This window comes from Panthera onca, chromosome F1 (assembly GCF_046562875.1).
Source record: "Panthera onca isolate mPanOnc1 chromosome F1, mPanOnc1 haplotype 2, whole genome shotgun sequence".
NCBI classification, from domain to species: Eukaryota; Metazoa; Chordata; class Mammalia; order Carnivora; family Felidae; genus Panthera; species Panthera onca.
The window spans coordinates 3,012,103-3,029,094 of record NC_138355.1 but is presented as its reverse complement, the minus strand read 5'-3'; the positions used below and the strand labels follow the sequence as shown (position 1 = coordinate 3,029,094).

General features: G+C 41.5%; 1 protein-coding gene and 1 pseudogene across 1 annotated transcript in view; one reads left to right on the top strand and one right to left on the bottom strand.

Annotated features, from left to right (window-relative positions):
• LOC132676859 (uncharacterized) overlaps nt 1-16,992 on the top strand; it is a 349,918-nt gene that overhangs the window by 126,216 nt on the left and 206,710 nt on the right. The gene's annotated exons all lie outside the window — the stretch shown is intronic.
• The window catches only part of LOC132677176 (ankyrin repeat domain-containing protein 26-like), a 161,001-nt pseudogene continuing 158,679 nt past the window's right edge, over nt 14,671-16,992 (bottom strand).

Genomic DNA, 16,992 nt, shown 5'->3' with positions numbered 1-16,992 from the left:
GCAAGGAAAAAAAAAAAAAGTTCCCTAACCTAAAAGGGAAGACAGATCAGGTTTGCAGCAGACCTATCCACAGAAACTTGGCAGGCAAGAAAGCAGTGGCAGGATATATTCAGTGTGCTGAATCGGAAAAATATGCAGGGGCGCCTGGGTGGCTCGGTCGGTTAGGCGTCCAATTTTGGCTCTGGTCATGATCTCGCAGTTTGTGAGTTCGAGCCCCCTGTCGGGCTCTGTGCTGACAGGTCAGAGCCTGGAGCCTGCTTCAGATTCTCTGTCTCCCTCTCTCTCTGCCCCTCCTCTGCTCATGCTCTCTCTCTCTCTCTCTCTCTGTCAAAAATAAATAAACATTAAACAAATAAAATAAAAAAATAAATGCAGCCAAGAATTATTTATCCAGCAAGGCTGTCACTCAAAATAGGAGAGAGAAAAAGTTTCCCAGACAAACAAAAATTAAAGGAATTTGTGACCACTAAACCAGCCCTGCAAGAAATTTTAAGGGGGACTTTCTGAGGGAAGAAAAGATGAAAAAATATATATACATACATATATACATATACATATATATATATATATATATATATATATATATATATATACTAAAAGCAACAAAGATTAGAAAGGAGCAGAGAACTCCACCAGAAACTCCAAGTGTACAAGCGTCATAATGGCAATAAATTCATATCTTTCAGTACTCACTCTAAATGTCAGTGGCCTCAATGCTCCAATCAAAAGGCATAGGGTAACAGAATGGATAAGAAAACAAGGTCCATCTATATGCTGTTTACAGGAGACCCAGTTTAGACCTAAAGACACCTTCAGATTGAAAATAAGGGGATGGAGAACCATCTATCATGCTAATGGTCAACAAAAGAAAGCTAGAGTAGCCATACTTATATCAGAAAATCTAGAGTTTAAAATAAAGACTGTATCAAGAGATGCAGAAGGGCATTATGTCATAATCAAGGTGTCTATCCACCAAGAAGACCTAACAATTGTAAACATTTATGCGCCAAATGTGACAGCACCTTAATATGTAAATCCATTAATCACGAACATAAAGAAACTCATCGATAGTAATACCATAATAGTAGGAGACTTCAACACCCCACTCACAGCAATGGACAGATCATCTAATCAAAAAAAAAAAAAAAATCAACAAGGGAACAATGGCTTTGAATGACACACTGGACCAGATGGACTTAACAGATATATTCAGAACATTTCATCCTAAACCAGCAGAATATACGTTCTTCTCCAGTGCACATGGAACGTTCTCCAGAATAGACCATATACTGGGACACAAATCAGCCCTAAGTAAGTACAAAAAGATTGAGATCATACCGTGCATATTTTCAGACCACAACACTATGAAACTCGAAATCAACCACAAGAAAATATTGGGAAAGGTAACACATACTTGGAGACTGAAGAACATCCTACTAAAAAATGAATGGGCCAACCAAGGAGTTAAAGAGGAAATTGAAAAGTATATGGAAGTCAATGAAAGGGATAACACCACAACCCAAAACCTCTGGGATGCAGCAAAGGTGGTTATAAGAGGAAAATATATAGCAATCCAGGCCTTCCTAAAGAAGGAAGAAAGATCTCAGATACACAACCTAACCTTACGCCTTAAGGAGCTGGAAAAAGAACAGCAAATAAAACCCCAAACCAGCAGAAGACAGGAAATAATAAAGATTACAGCAGAAATTAATGCTATCGAAACAAGCAAACAAACCCACAAAAATACCAGTAGAACAGATCAATCAAGCCAGAATCTGGTGCCTTGAAAGAATTAACAAAATTGATAAACCACTAGCCAGTCTGGTCAAAAAAGAAAAAAGGAAAGGACCGAAATAAATAAAATCAAGAATGAAAGAGGAGAGATCACAACCAACACAGCAGAAATAAAAACAATAATAAGATAATAGTACGAGCAATTATATGCCAATAAAATGGGTAACCTGGAAGAAATGGACAAATTCCTAGAAACATATACACTACCAACACTGAAACAGGAAGAAATAGAAAATTTGAACAGACCCATAACCAGTAAGGACATCGAATTAGTAATCAAAAATCTGCCAAAAAACAAGAGTCCAGGGCCAGATGGCTTTCCAGGGGGGAATTCTACCAAACATTTAAGGAAGAGTTAGCACCTATTCTCTTGAAACTGTTCCAAAACATAGAAATGGAAGGAAAACTTGCAAACTCTTTCTATGAAGCCAGCACTACCTTGATTCCAAAACCAGTCAGAGACCCCACTACAAAGGAGAACTATAGACAACGTTCCCTGAGGAACATGGATGCAAAAATTCTCAACAAGATATTAGCCAACCAGATCCAACAATACATGAAAAGTATTACTCACCACGACCAAGCGGCATTTATACCTGGGATGCGGGGCTGGTTCAATATCTGCAAAACAATTAACGTGATTCATCACATCAATAAAAGAAAGGGCAAGAACCATATGACCCTCTCAATAGATGCAGAGAAAGCATTTGACAAAATACAGCATCCTTTCTTGATAAAATCCCTCAAGAAAGGAGGGAGAGAAGGAGCATACCTCGAGATCATAAAAGCCATATATGAACAACCCAATGCTAATATCCTCAGTGGGGAAAAATGGGAGTTTCCCCTCTAAGGTCAGGAACAAGACAGGGATGTCCGCTCTCGCGACTGTTACTCAACATAGTATTGGGAGTCTTAGCCTCTGCAATCAGACAACACAAAGAAATAAAAGGCATCCAAATCGGCCAGGAGGAGGTCAAACTTTCCCTCTTCTCAGATGACACGATACTCTATATGGAAAACCCCCAAAATGCCACCAAAAAACTGCTAGAATGGATTCATGAATTCGGCAAAGTTGCAGGATATGAAATCAATGCGCAGTAATCGGTTGCATTCCTATACACCAACAATGAAGCAACAGAAAGAGAAATCAAGGAATCTATCCCATTTACAGTTGCACAAAAAGCCACAAAATACCTAGGAATACATCTAACCAAATAGGTGAAAAATGTATACACTGAAAACCATAGAAAGCTTATGAAAGAAATTGAAGAAGACACAAAAAAATGGAAAAAAGATTCCATGCTCCTGGATAGCTAGAACAAATATTGTTAAAATGTCGATACTACCCAAAGCAATCTACATATTCAATGCAATCCCTATCAAAGTAACACCAGCATTCTTCACAGAGCTAGAACTTACAATTCTAAAATGTGTATGGAACCAGAAAAGGCCCCGAAGAGCCAAAGCAATCTTGAAAAAGAAAACCAAAGCAGGAGGCATCACAATCCCAGACTTCAACCTATACTACAAAGCTGTAATCATCAAGACAATGTGGCACTGGCACTTGGACAGACAGTCAGATCAATGGAACAGAATAGAGAACCCAGACATGGACCCACAAACGTATGGCCAACTAATCTTTCACAGAGCAGGGAAGAATATCTAGTGACATAAAGACAGTCTCTTGAGCAAGCGGTGCTGGGAAACTGGACAGCGACATGCAGAAGTCTTAGCCTCTGCAATCAGACAATACAAAGAAATAAAAGGCATCCAAATCGGCCAGGAGGAGGTCAAACTTTCCCTCTTCTCAGATGACATGATACCTGTTCGTGGTCTGTCTCCTCTACCCACACCCTGGCGCTCAGAATGTCAACAGGAGAGCAGGGTGATCTTAAGCCGGTAAGCTTAAGTCAGCCCGAAGATGGAAGATCCAGTGGGGGAAACTGAAGTCCGGCAGGAACGGGGAGGTCTTGAGCATTGGTGAGCTACAGTAGCACGCACGTGGTCTCTGCTGTGCCAGGACCTCCCCACAGCTCGCTGCTGCCTGACCTCGGCGAGTCCTGTCCCTTCTCCAAACCTCAGTTTCCCCCTCTGAAATGGTCACGTGATGGTGAGAAAACATGGAGCACTTCACCTGGTGCTCAGGCTCTCCCGGCAAGCTAGTGGCATTGCTAAGGCCTGGACCCTGGCCACCTGACTCCTGAATGACTCTGTCCCCTTGTGGTGATGGTCTGGTCACTGCTGTTCCTTTCTCTTCTTTCTCACACTCAGTGGGACATTTGGGCACTTGCGGCCCTTTTCCGGAATGCTCTCGGGATCTAGAAGAGGGAAAAAACTAATCAGAGGAGCAAGAACAGACTGGCGGCTCCATATGAAGGAGCAGGGTCCCGGTGCCTACAGCTCTGCATGGTGCCCTGTGCCATTTGGTGAGGGCTTCTTGAGTGTCCCCCGGTGGAGACGGTCGGGTCCTGAGCCAAGGGCACCGGGGCCCCTCGAAGGCAGGGGTGGGCAGAGGTGGATTGGGAAGGGAAAAGAGAAAGTGCTCATTGTTCCAGCTCCACGGAGGCTCCCCAGGTGCACCTGCTCCATGGCACCTCTCCTGAAGGAGGTGGACGACCTTCCTCGGGCTCCCAGAAAGCTGGAGCTGTAGGATCTGGGACAGGAGCAGCCTGGTCACTTCCCCAGATCCCTGTGAGGCGGTGTTACCAGCCCCTGCTTTTCTGCCTCCAAGAGAGGAGGATTCCAGAGTTGGGGGCGGGGGGCAGAGCCAGGGTCCCAGCCCATCCTTTTAGCCAGGAGCAGCCGGGCATGGTGCCAGGCACTAAGCACCCAGGGGTGAACCGAGATCTCTTCCTGTTTCCCCTCCTTCCTTGCTGGGTCTCCTCCGGACCATCAGCCATCCTGCTCAGAGGGCTTTGAAGGATGGAGTCCTTCCCCGTGTCTCCGCTCTCCAACACTTCCCTCCATTGTGGGGGACCCGTAGAGTTCCTGTACATGAGCCACCTCATCGGGGTGTGCCTTGCCCAGGCAGGACTAGACTTTTTCCAACCCCAGACCAGTTCTGAGAGCCCAGCAGCACTGACTGCAGGTGCAAGTGTGTGGATTTGGGGGCGGAGGAGGGGTGTCGTTTATTCATTCAACAGGCCAAGGTCAGCACCTCCTTTGCATCAGGCTCTGTGCTGGGGCCCCAAGAGAGTTGGGCAGCACCACCCAGGGTAGGGTGAGGAGCCCTGGGGGCAGGCCAGGGGTGAGGCAGCTCAGTCCTCCCTCAGTCTGGGGGAAGTGCAGTTCAGCTGAGCCTACCTGGGCAGGGAGTGAAAGATTACACAGAAACTTGGAGCCTCCTAGAGTATTTGGATTTTATCCTGGGAACAGGTGTTCCAAGCTGAGAGGGGCAGCATCAGATGTGGCTTTTGCTTGGCTCGTGGGGCTCAAACCAGGAGCCCCTTCCCTGGCAAGGCTGCTGCTGTTGTCCAGGTGAGCGTGGATGGTGGCGCAAGCAGCATGGGACAGTAGCATAGGGGGCCGGGTGGGACAAGTACCTGGGCATTGAAGAAACCTGCCTGGCGATGGGGAGTGCGAGGTCAGCGAGAAGCCAGATTCAGGATGACTGCCGGGCTCCTGGCCTGGGAGACTGGGTGGATGGTCACATCTCGGGTTATCAGCTCAGGTTTCAGGAACCACTATTTGAGCGAGTTCTTTGTGCCTGGTTTTGCAGCAGAGGGTCCCAGGCAGGATGGGAGCCGACTCTGAGCTCAGGCCTCTGCCCTCCAGCTTGGCCCAGACCCTGCCGGGTCTGCTCCTCTATCTCCCTTAACCCTACAGGCACTTTAGCCTCTTGAGTGCATGGCCGCACCTCGCAACTGTGCCCTGTACACATGGGGGAGTGCTACTCCACTCCTGCTGCCTGGGTACACGGGGACAGCCCTAGCCCCCACACGCCGACCCTGTGCATTGATGTGTCTCTTCCCCTCGCTGTGCAAGGGCATTTCCCCCACGCCTCAAGGCGCAGCTTCTGGAACAAAGCCTCTCTGCACTACAGTTTGGATCTCTCACCCTCCTGGCCCTATGCTAGAGCAGGCTCCATGAGGACAGAAGAGGGCTGGGGCACACCCTCCCCTCCCCTCCTCTTCCCCACCTCAGGCCTGTGGGCTAGAGATGGAGCTGAAGCTCTGTGCTGAAGTGGCCCTTTGTAGATTGTCCCCCTGGAGGATGGGGGAGTCACTGACTAATTTCACTTAGCATAACACCCTCCAGTTCCATCCATGTAGTTGCAAATGGCAAGATTTCATTCTTTTTGATTGCCGAGTGATATTCCATTGTATCTAGATACCACATCTTCTTTATACATTCATCCATCGATGGACATTTGGGCTCCTTTGCATACTTTGGCTATTGTTGATAGTGCTGCTATAGACATGGGGTACATGTGTCCCTTCGAAACAGCACACCTGTATCTCGTGGATAAATGCCTAGTGCAATTGCTGGGTCGTAGGGTAGTTCTATTTTTAGTTTTTTGAGGAATCTCCATACTGTTTTCCAGAGTGGCTGCACCAGCTTGCATTGCCACCAACAATGCAAAAGAGATCCTCCTTTTCCACATCCTCACCAACATCTGTTGTGGCCTGAGTTGTTCATGTGAGCCATTCTGACAGGAGTAAAGGGGCAGCTCAGTGTGGTTTTGATTTTTATTTCCCTGATGATGAGTGATGTGAAGCATTTTTTCACGTGTCAGTTGGCCATCTGGATGTCATCTTTGGAGAAGTGTCTATTCATGTATTTTGCCCATTTCTTCACTTGATTTTTTGTTGTTTGGGTGGTTGAGTTTGAGAAGTTCTTTGTAAATTTTGGATACTAACCCTTTATCTGATATGTCATTTGCAAATACCTTCTCCCATTCTGTCAGTTGCCTTATCATTTTGCTGATTGTTTCCTTCACTGTGCAGAAGCCTTTTAGTCTGATGAGGTTCCACTAGTTCATTTTTGCTTTTGTTTCCCTTGCCTCCAGAGACGTGTTGAATAAGAAGTTGCTGCGGCCAAGATCAAAGAGGTTTTTGCCTGCTTTCTCCTTGAGGATTTTGATGGCTTCCTGTATTGCATTGAGGTCTTCCATCCATTTTGAGTTTATTTTAGTGTAAGAAAAATGTAAGAAAGTGGTCCAGGTTCATTCTTCTGCATGTCGCTGTCCAGTTTCCCAGCACCGCTTGCTCAAGAGACTGTCTTTATGTCACTAGATATTCTTCCCTGCTCTGTGAAAGATTAGTTGGCCATACGTTTGTGGGTCCATGTCTGGGTTCTCTATTCTGTTCCATTGATCTGACTGTCTGTCCAAGTGCCAGTGCCACATTGTCTTGATGATTACAGCTTTGTAGTATAGGTTGAAGTCTGGGATTGTGATGCCTCCTGCTTTGGTTTTCTTTTTCAAGATTGCTTTGGCTCTTCGGGGCCTTTTCTGGTTCCATACACATTTTAGAATTGTAAGTTCTAGCTCTGTGAAGAATGCTGGTGTTACTTTGATAGGGATTGCATTGAATATGTAGATTGCTTTGGGTAGTATCGACATTTTAACAATATTTGTTCTAGCTATCCAGGAGCATGGAATCTTTTTTCCATTTTTTTGTGTCTTCTTCAATTTCTTTCATAAGCTTTCTATGGTTTTCAGTGTATACATTTTTCACCTATTTGGTTAGATGTATTCCTAGGTATTTTGTGGCTTTTTGTGCAACTGTAAATGGGATAGATTCCTTGATTTCTCTTTCTGTTGCTTCATTGTTGGTGTATAGGAATGCAACCGATTACTGCGCATTGATTTCATATCCTGCAACTTTGCCGAATTCATGAATCCATTCTAGCAGTTTTTTGGTGGCATTTTGGGGGTTTTCCATATAGAGTATCGTGTCATCTGAGAAGAGGGAAAGTTTGACCTCCTCCTGGCCGATTTGGATGCCTTTTATTTCTTTGTGTTGTCTGATTGCAGAGGCTAAGACTCCCAATACTATGTTGAGTAACAGTCGCGAGAGCGGACATCCCTGTCTTGTTCCTGACCTTAGAGGGGAAACTCCCATTTTTCCCCACTGAGGATATTAGCATTGGGTTGTTCATATATGGCTTTTATGATCTCGAGGTATGCTCCTTCTCTCCCTCCTTTCTTGAGGGATTTTATCAAGAAAGGATGCTGTATTTTGTCAAATGCTTTCTCTGCATCTATTGAGAGGGTCATATGGTTCTTGCCCTTTCTTTTATTGATGTGATGAATCACGTTAATTGTTTTGCAGATATTGAACCAGCCCCGCATCCCAGGTATAAATGCCGCTTGGTCGTGGTGAGTAATACTTTTCATGTATTGTTGGATCTGGTTGGCTAATATCTTGTTGAGAATTTTTGCATCCATGTTCCTCAGGGAACGTTGTCTATAGTTCTCCTTTGTAGTGGGGTCTCTGACTGGTTTTGGAATCAAGGTAGTGCTGGCTTCATAGAAAGAGTTTGCAAGTTTTCCTTCCATTTCTATGTTTTGGAACAGTTTCAAGAGAATAGGTGCTAACTCTTCCTTAAATGTTTGGTAGAATTCCCCCCTGGAAAGCCATCTGGCCCTGGACTCTTGTTTTTTGGCAGATTTTTGATTACTAATTCGATGTCCTTACTGGTTATGGGTCTGTTCAAATTTTCTATTTCTTCCTGTTTCAGTGTTGGTAGTGTATATGTTTCTAGGAATTTGTCCATTTCTTCCAGGTTACCCATTTTATTGGCATATAATTGCTCGTACTATTATCTTATTATTGTTTTTATTTCTGCTGTGTTGGTTGTGATCTCTCCTCTTTCATTCTTGATTTTATTTATTTCGGTCCTTTCCTTTTTTCTTTTTTGACCAGACTGGCTAGTGGTTTATCAATTTTGTTAATTCTTTCAAGGCACCAGATTCTGGCTTGATTGATCTGTTCTACTGGTATTTTTGTGGGTTTGTTTGCTTGTTTCGATAGCATTAATTTCTGCTGTAATCTTTATTATTTCCTGTCTTCTGCTGGTTTGGGGTTTTATTTGCTGTTCTTTTTCCAGCTCCTTAAGGCGTAAGGTTAGGTTGTGTATCTGAGATCTTTCTTCCTTCTTTAGGAAGGCCTGGATTGCTATATATTTTCCTCTTATAACCACCTTTGCTGCATCCCAGAGGTTTTGGGTTGTGGTGTTATCCCTTTCATTGACTTCCATATACTTTTCAATTTCCTCTTTAACTCCTTGGTTGGCCCATTCATTTTTTAGTAGGATGTTCTTCAGTCTCCAAGTATGTGTTACCTTTCCCAATATTTTCTTGTGGTTGATTTCGAGTTTCATAGTGTTGTGGTCTGAAAATATGCACGGTATGATCTCAATCTTTTTGTACTTACTTAGGGCTGATTTGTGTCCCAGTATATGGTCTATTCTGGAGAACGTTCCATGTGCACTGGAGAAGAACGTATATTCTGCTGGTTTAGGATGAAATGTTCTGAATATATCTGTTAAGTCCATCTGGTCCAGTGTGTCATTCAAAGCCATTGTTCCCTTGTTGATTTTTTTTTTTTTTTTTGATTAGATGATCTGTCCATTGCTGTGAGTGGGGTGTTGAAGTCTCCTACTATTATGGTATTACTATCGATGAGTTTCTTTATGTTCGTGATTAATGGATTTACATATTAAGGTGCTGTCACATTTGGCGCATAAATGTTTACAATTGTTAGGTCTTCTTGGTGGATAGACACCTTGATTATGACATAATGCCCTTCTGCATCTCTTGATACAGTCTTTATTTTAAACTCTAGATTTTCTGATATAAGTATGGCTACTCTAGCTTTCTTTTGTTGACCATTAGCATGATAGATGGTTCTCCATCCCCTTATTTTCAATCTGAAGGTGTCTTTAGGTCTAAACTGGGTCTCCTGTAAACAGCATATAGATGGACCTTGTTTTCTTATCCATTCTGTTACCCTATGCCTTTTGATTGGAGCATTGAGGCCACTGACATTTAGAGTGAGTACTGAAAGATATGAATTTATTGCCATTATGATGCTTGTACACTTGGAGTTTCTGGTGGAGTTCTCTGCTCCTTTCTAATCTTTGTTGCTTTTAGTATATATATGTATATATGTATGTATATATATTTTTTCATCTTTTCTTCCCTCAGAAAGTCCCCCTTAAAATTTCTTGCAGGGCTGGTTTAGTGGTCACAAATTCCTTTAATTTTTGTTTGTCTGGGAAACTTTTTCTCTCTCCTATTTTGAGTGACAGCCTTGCTGGATAAATAATTCTTGGCTGCATTTATTTTTTTATTTTATTTGTTTAATGTTTATTTATTTTTGACAGAGAGAGAGAGAGAGAGAGAGCATGAGCAGAGGAGGGGCAGAGAGAGAGGGAGACAGAGAATCCGAAGCAGGCTCCAGGCTCTGACCTGTCAGCACAGAGCCCGACAGGGGGCTCGAACTCACAAACTGCGAGATCATGACCAGAGCCAAAATTGGACGCCTAACCGACCGAGCCACCCAGGCGCCCCTGCATATTTTTCCGATTCAGCACACTGAATATATCCTGCCACTGCTTTCTTGCCTGCCAAGTTTCTGTGGATAGGTCTGCTGCAAACCTGATCTGTCTTCCCTTTTAGGTTAGGGAACTTTTTTTTTTTTTCCTTGCTGCTTTCATGATTCTCTCCTTGCCTGAGTATTTTGTGAATTTGATTATGATATGCCTTGTTGGTCGGTTTTTGTTGAATCTAATGGGGGTCCTCTGTGCTTCCTGGATTCTGATGCCTGTGTCTTTCCCCAGGTTTTGTAAATGTTTTCCGCTATCATTTGCTCACATAACCTTAATAACCCTATTTCTCTCTCTTCCGCTTCTGGGACCCCTATGATTCTGATGTTGTTCCTTTTTAATGAGTCACTGGTTTCTCTAATGCTTACATCATGCTCTTTTGCCTTCATCTCCCTCTTTTTTTTTTTTTTTCTGCTTCGTTATTCTCTATAAGTTTGTCCTGTATATCATGGATTCTCTGTTCTGCCTTGTCCATCCTTGCTGCCACTGCATCCATCCAGATTGCAGCTCAGTTATATTATTTTCAATTTCATTCTGGCTATTTTTTACTTCTTTTATCTCTGCAGAAAGGGATTCTAATCTATTTTCGACCCCAGCTAATATTCTTATTATCGTGATTCTAAATTCTGGTTCAGACATCTTGCTTGTATCTGTGTTGGTTAAATCCCTGGCTGTGGTTTCTTCATGCTCTTTCTTTTGGGGTAAATTCCTGCTGAATTCTGTGGTTCGGGTTGTGCAGATTGTTGTGTTAGTCCTCCAATCAGTGTTCTAGGTGTGTAGGATGGTTTTGTGTTGGCCTGGCTGTATTTCATGGATGGGAGACACACACAAAACTTCCATGCTGTTCCGCCATCTTGGCCCCTCCCCCCATTCACAAATATTTTAAAAACTTATCTCAGGGTACCTGGGTAGCTCAGTCGGTTAAGCATCCAACTTAGGCTCAGGTCATGATCTCACAGTATGTGAGTTTAAGCCCCACGTGGGGTTCACATTGGGCTCGCCACTGTCAGCGCAGAGCTTGCTTCAGATCCTGTCTCCCTCTCTCTCTGCCCCTCCCCTGCTGGCTTGCTTGGTCTCTCTCAAAAATAAACAGTTAAAAAAATTATCTCAATAGATGTGAAATAAACATCTTTTGACATTCAATATTCATTCATGACAGAACTTAGAAAACTAGTATTATAAGAGAACTTCCTTAATATACTTGTAGCAGAAAGACCCTAAGTGACCCCATAGTATCTGCCCTTTAGTGTTGTCACCTTTTCTTTATAAATCTTTTCGCTTAAGATCTGTGACTTGACTCTAGCTATTAGAATATGGCACATGTAAAGGAAAATTGCAGACATAATTAATTCAGTTAATTCAGAGTTAATCAAAAGGAGGATTATGCTAGGCAACCCTGATCTAATCACGTGAACACCCTTCAAGGAGGACTGAGCCTTCGCTGAAGTGACATTCTCCTTGCTGGCCTCCTAAACTAAGCGGCCGTATTGAGGAAGTCTACGTGGCCAAGAACAAGGAACAGCCTTGCTCTAGGCTGAATATTTGTGTCCCCCCTCACCCAAATTCATGTGTTAACTCTTAATGTTCAACGTGATAGTATTTAGAAGTGGGGGATTTGGGAAATGAAGTCACGAAGGTGGAGCCCTCATGAATGGGATTAGTGCCCTTATAAAGGAGGGCTGTGAGAGCTCCCTTGGCCCTGTGCCAAGCAGGAAGACCAGCGTCCATGAACCAGGAAGCAGGCCGTCGCTGTACACTGAATCTGCCAGTGCCTTCATTTTGGACTTCCCAGCCTCCAGAACTGTGAAAAATAAAACTTTTTTTTTTTTTTTTTTCCATAAGCCTATGGTATTTTGTTAGAGCAGCCCAAAAAGACTAAGACAAGTGTCTGGGAACGCTTAGGACCTAAGCCTCCAACTAGCCTCCAACTAGCAAAGAGCTGTGGAAATGAGTCCAGTCATACGGTCACAAGGAAATTCTCTTATAAACAAACTCAATGGGCTTGGAAGCAGATTCTTCCCCGTTGAAGCACCCAAATGGGGAAGCGCAGTCTAGCAGACACCTTGAGTACAGCCTTGTGAGAACCTGAACAAAGGACCCAGCTAAGCCATTGCTTAGCTTCTGGCCCATAAAAATGTGAGATAAATGCGTGTGGCTTTAAGACACTGTGTGGATGGTGATCTGTTGTAAACGGCAAGAGCAAACTAAGAGACTAATAAAAGACGCACACTTTTAAAAACCCCACTATCTACATAGTTATAGAAAACTACTTTTACATGTTGCAATTTCAAGAAGACATGAACACTCACTATCCTCACATTTACTCAACGTCATTCTTGTAGTAGGAAAGAAAAAAAATGAAAGCTCTAGGAATTGGAAAGAAAAATGCCACTATTTATAGATTATATGTCACTGCATGTACCAAATCCAAAAGAATCTGCAGATAAAACACTCGAGTAAGAAACAATATATTGTGGGGAATAATCTTAGATAATTAAAAGACTAGTTGTTTGGAAAAATCAGTATAAGAAATGTCTTTCCTTACAAACTGTTGGCCGATTCGATGCAATTCCAATGAGAACCGGCTTTGGAGAGCTTGCCAAGTTGATTATAAAAGACCTGTGGAGCCCTTCTTCCTTTCTTCTTTCTCATCCCCAACATTTTAGTTCCCAGTCCTAGAAACAGAGGCATGGAGTTGTGGGGGTCCAGAGTGAGGTGTTAGAATGGGGAAGGCATTATGTGTAGGACAGTCACCCTGCACAGTGTTGGAGCTCAAGTGAGAGCATCCCTGAAAAGTGAATGGTATAGAATAATGAAGTATCACAGCCTGAACAGGGTAGGGAGGCATCTGCACAGGGGAAGAATAGCCCAGTGGGGGTTTTCAGAACCTGCAGGGGGGCAAGTCATCTGCAGAAGAGGTGGCCTGGCACAGGGTGTCTGAGAAAGGAGATATTTACATGTCTCAAAGTACTTCCCCATAAAATACTAAATAATTGGAAAGTGGAAAGTTAACATTCCAGGCGAGAAACCTGGCAGATACTACCTCCGGTGGCCAGCATTAACATCACCAGTATGGGGACAAATCAAAATTGTAGGTCACATGATAGGATGCAAAGAGTAGGTTGTAGTGATACTCTTGCTAAACATGTATGGTCTGAATTTTACCATAAGGAAGCCTAAGAAAAATCCACATTGAAAGACATTCCACATTACTGGAATTTACTCGTCAAAAGGTTAAAAGTCATGAAAGTCGAGGAAAGACAAAGGAACTGTTCTGGAGTGAAAGAGACTAAGACACACAATTCAATACACGGCTCTAAACAGGACCTTCCTTGGTATAACGTATACTACAGATAAGTGACCAAACTTAAAAAGAATTATGAGGAATAAATGATAGAATTATACTGAACCCTTGAACAAAAGAGTTTTAATGGGTGCACTGACTACACACAGATTTTTTTTTTTTTCAGTACTGGAAATGTAATTTCTTTTATAATTTTCTTCATGGTATTATTTTCTGTAGCTTACTTTAAGAATATAGTATGATACGTATAATATACAAAAGATTACTGGTAGTAGTAGTGGTTAAGTCTTTGGGGGTCAAAAGTTGTTCATGGCTTTTTGACTGTGGGGGGCGTGGTCAGAGCCCTTAACCCCGTTGTTTAAGAGTCGAGTGTATTAGAGTTAATGTTCTGATTGTGAAGGTTGTATGGTAGTTATGTGGAATGTACTGACTTGTAGGATTTAAATGCTACAGGAATCAGGCATCCCATTAGCAGTTTACTTGCAAATGGCTCTGGGGCGGGGGGGGGGGGGGGAGTTTTTTTTGTTTTGTTTTCTCTAATTTTTCTTGTCTCTAACTTTGTTTCCAAAAAGCAAATCAAAAATAAATAAATGAATAAATAAATAAATAGAAAAGTTGAAAAGCCTTAGGCAAATCTTATTTCTCCATGTGGAAAGAGCTACAAATCAGTGTTTACAATTAAAATTATAGATAGGTTTTATGGTAGTATAAAAAAAATTGTAATATGTACAAACATTGGCAATAGCCATAGCAGGAATATATCAACATAATGTCTAAATCTTTAGGCCCACATATAGTCATAAAAATTGGGAAATACAAAAAGCCATCCATGAACACTACTGAAGTATTAATGACAACTTGGTTGTTTGGGTGCTGTTCAAACCGCTGGTAGTGGAGCAGTCTGATGTATGTAAAACCCTCTAGTGGTAGTTTCCACGTACAAAATGTGCTTAAAAGTTAATGAGATGCCAAGAAACATAGTTTAAAATATTATAAAGATTTTCATTACACACATATGATACAAAAACTTTTTCCTTTAATCAAGATTTTGCCGTATAGTGTGTTCAATTGGGAAGCAATGAAAATGTTTTGTAAGCATCCAGTAAATTTTTTCTATTTATTTTTCAAATTGTATAATTTTTGTTCAAAATCTGTACATATTCTCGTGACGCTTTCCATACTGGATCTTGATTTAGAATTGAATCATCAGTAGATACTAAAGGATTTCTACAGGATCCTCATTCAAATTTGGTAGCAGCTGAAAAGGAAAAGAAAGAATTATCTTCTTTCTCCAAAATACTTTTCACTACAAGTGATTAAAAAAGAAAAAAGGAAAGGAAAGGAAAGGAAAGGAAAGGAAAGGAAATAGAAAAAAAAAGTTGGGGCCTTTATGAGTGTTAAGAAAAATGAAAAATACCTACGTACAACTGCAATATGAAACCCAAGATTAGTATTAAATATATTTTGCTCAGGGTTGCACACTGAATTAATTGCTATTGTAGATAAATGTCAGAGTTTCTGTTTTTTTCATTACAAGATGAAAGTACAAGATGAGGACACAGTCCACCCTGAACAATCATAAACTATAAACCGAAAAATCAAACAGGCATTTCCAAACAGAGCCAAGTATACAGATGTAAGTGACAGGTATGAAACACAGCACTACTGGAACATACGGAAGGGACATCCCAGTTTTGTGTCAATATTGTCTGCTCTTTGGTGAAGGTGATATGTCAGCTGATACCTGAAGGATAAGGAAAAAGTATGCTACTTAGATGGAAGAAGCACATACAAAGGGCTAGAAGTGAGGAAGAACACTTGTGCAATTAATTATGAGTAGTTTAGTTTGACAAGGTGCTAGAGCAAAGCAGCAGAGTAGGGCAAATAGTGAGAGACAAGGCTGAATCATCTGGCAAGAAGCAAACTGATTTGGGTGTTTTCGTTCCATGCTAAGGAACTTGAAGTTTTACCCAAGGGCAAAAGCAATGACAAAGTCAATGAGTGAAGATTGAAACCCGTTACCTGTCAAGTGACAGCTATATGACCTCTAATTACTTAACCAAGCATTACTAAGACGACTTTGGCTTTTTGGGTCTTCTATCACTAGCAGAAACAACAATTTGATAAAGCACACCTTTTCTGAGACTTGTGCAGGTTGACAGTTCCACAGGGATGGCACCAGTGAAGGAAGATTGTCGCCAGAAATAATAACAGATATATAGACTTAGGGAGATTGAAAAAAACTTCTTTAACGTTTATTTTTGAGAGAGAGACAAACCACAAGCGGGCAGGGGCACAGAGAGAGGGAGACACAGAATCTGAAGCAGGCTCCAGGCTCCGAGCTTTCAGCACAGAGCCCTCTGTGGGGCCTGAACCCACCTGAGCTGAAATCAGTCGCCCAACCGACTGAGCCACCTGGGTGCCCCTAGACTTGTGGGAGATTTTAAAAGAGCTATGACACATGAGGACTAAATGAGGAAGAAGTGTGTTCTTCATTATGCTCATGCTTTTACATTTTTTATTAGCTATGTACAAAAAAATGTGAATGTAGCATCTATTATCCAAACAATGGAAAGGGATGCCATTTACTATTTATAGTTTATTCCAGAAATCAATGATATCTAACTTCATACATTTTGGCAACATACCTTCTTCTAGTGCTCTGGTTATTCTTTTCTCCAACTCCTGCTGCGTCTGAAATAAGCCAAATATTATTTAGAATGTGTAAGGTAAACAAAAGTCATTGTAGGAATTATATATAGCTTACGACATGTGGTCTTGAAATAATACTTGTAGAGATTAAACCAAAGTTAGGGATTGCTTAAATAGGAAGACAATCACATGAATAAAATAAATTCCTATTTTATTTTAGTTTTAGATAATGGAGAACAGATACATACATACACACACACACATACATATATGTATATATATGTATATATATATATATATATACGTGTGTGTGTAATATATAACACATATATATTACATATAATATGTGTATAATATATATATATTATATATATATATATATATATATATATATATATAATATATATAATGCTATTTAAGCGAATCTGATAAAAAGCACAATTAATATTGATCTATTGAATATGTATAATCTCTGAAAGGTGATGTTTGATCTTACTGGTACAAAAAAGTTTAAACAAGATTCATATTGTATACTGAATTATTACTTGGAAATGATTAGAAAAACTGCCATTTGTGAAAGTTTAATCAGGTTTTTACCTTAATGAATTGTTCCTTAAAATGGGCTTTCCATTTTTTCACTCTTAGAAAAACAAAATTTGAAGGAATGCTTTTTGCTATTAGTTTTTCAG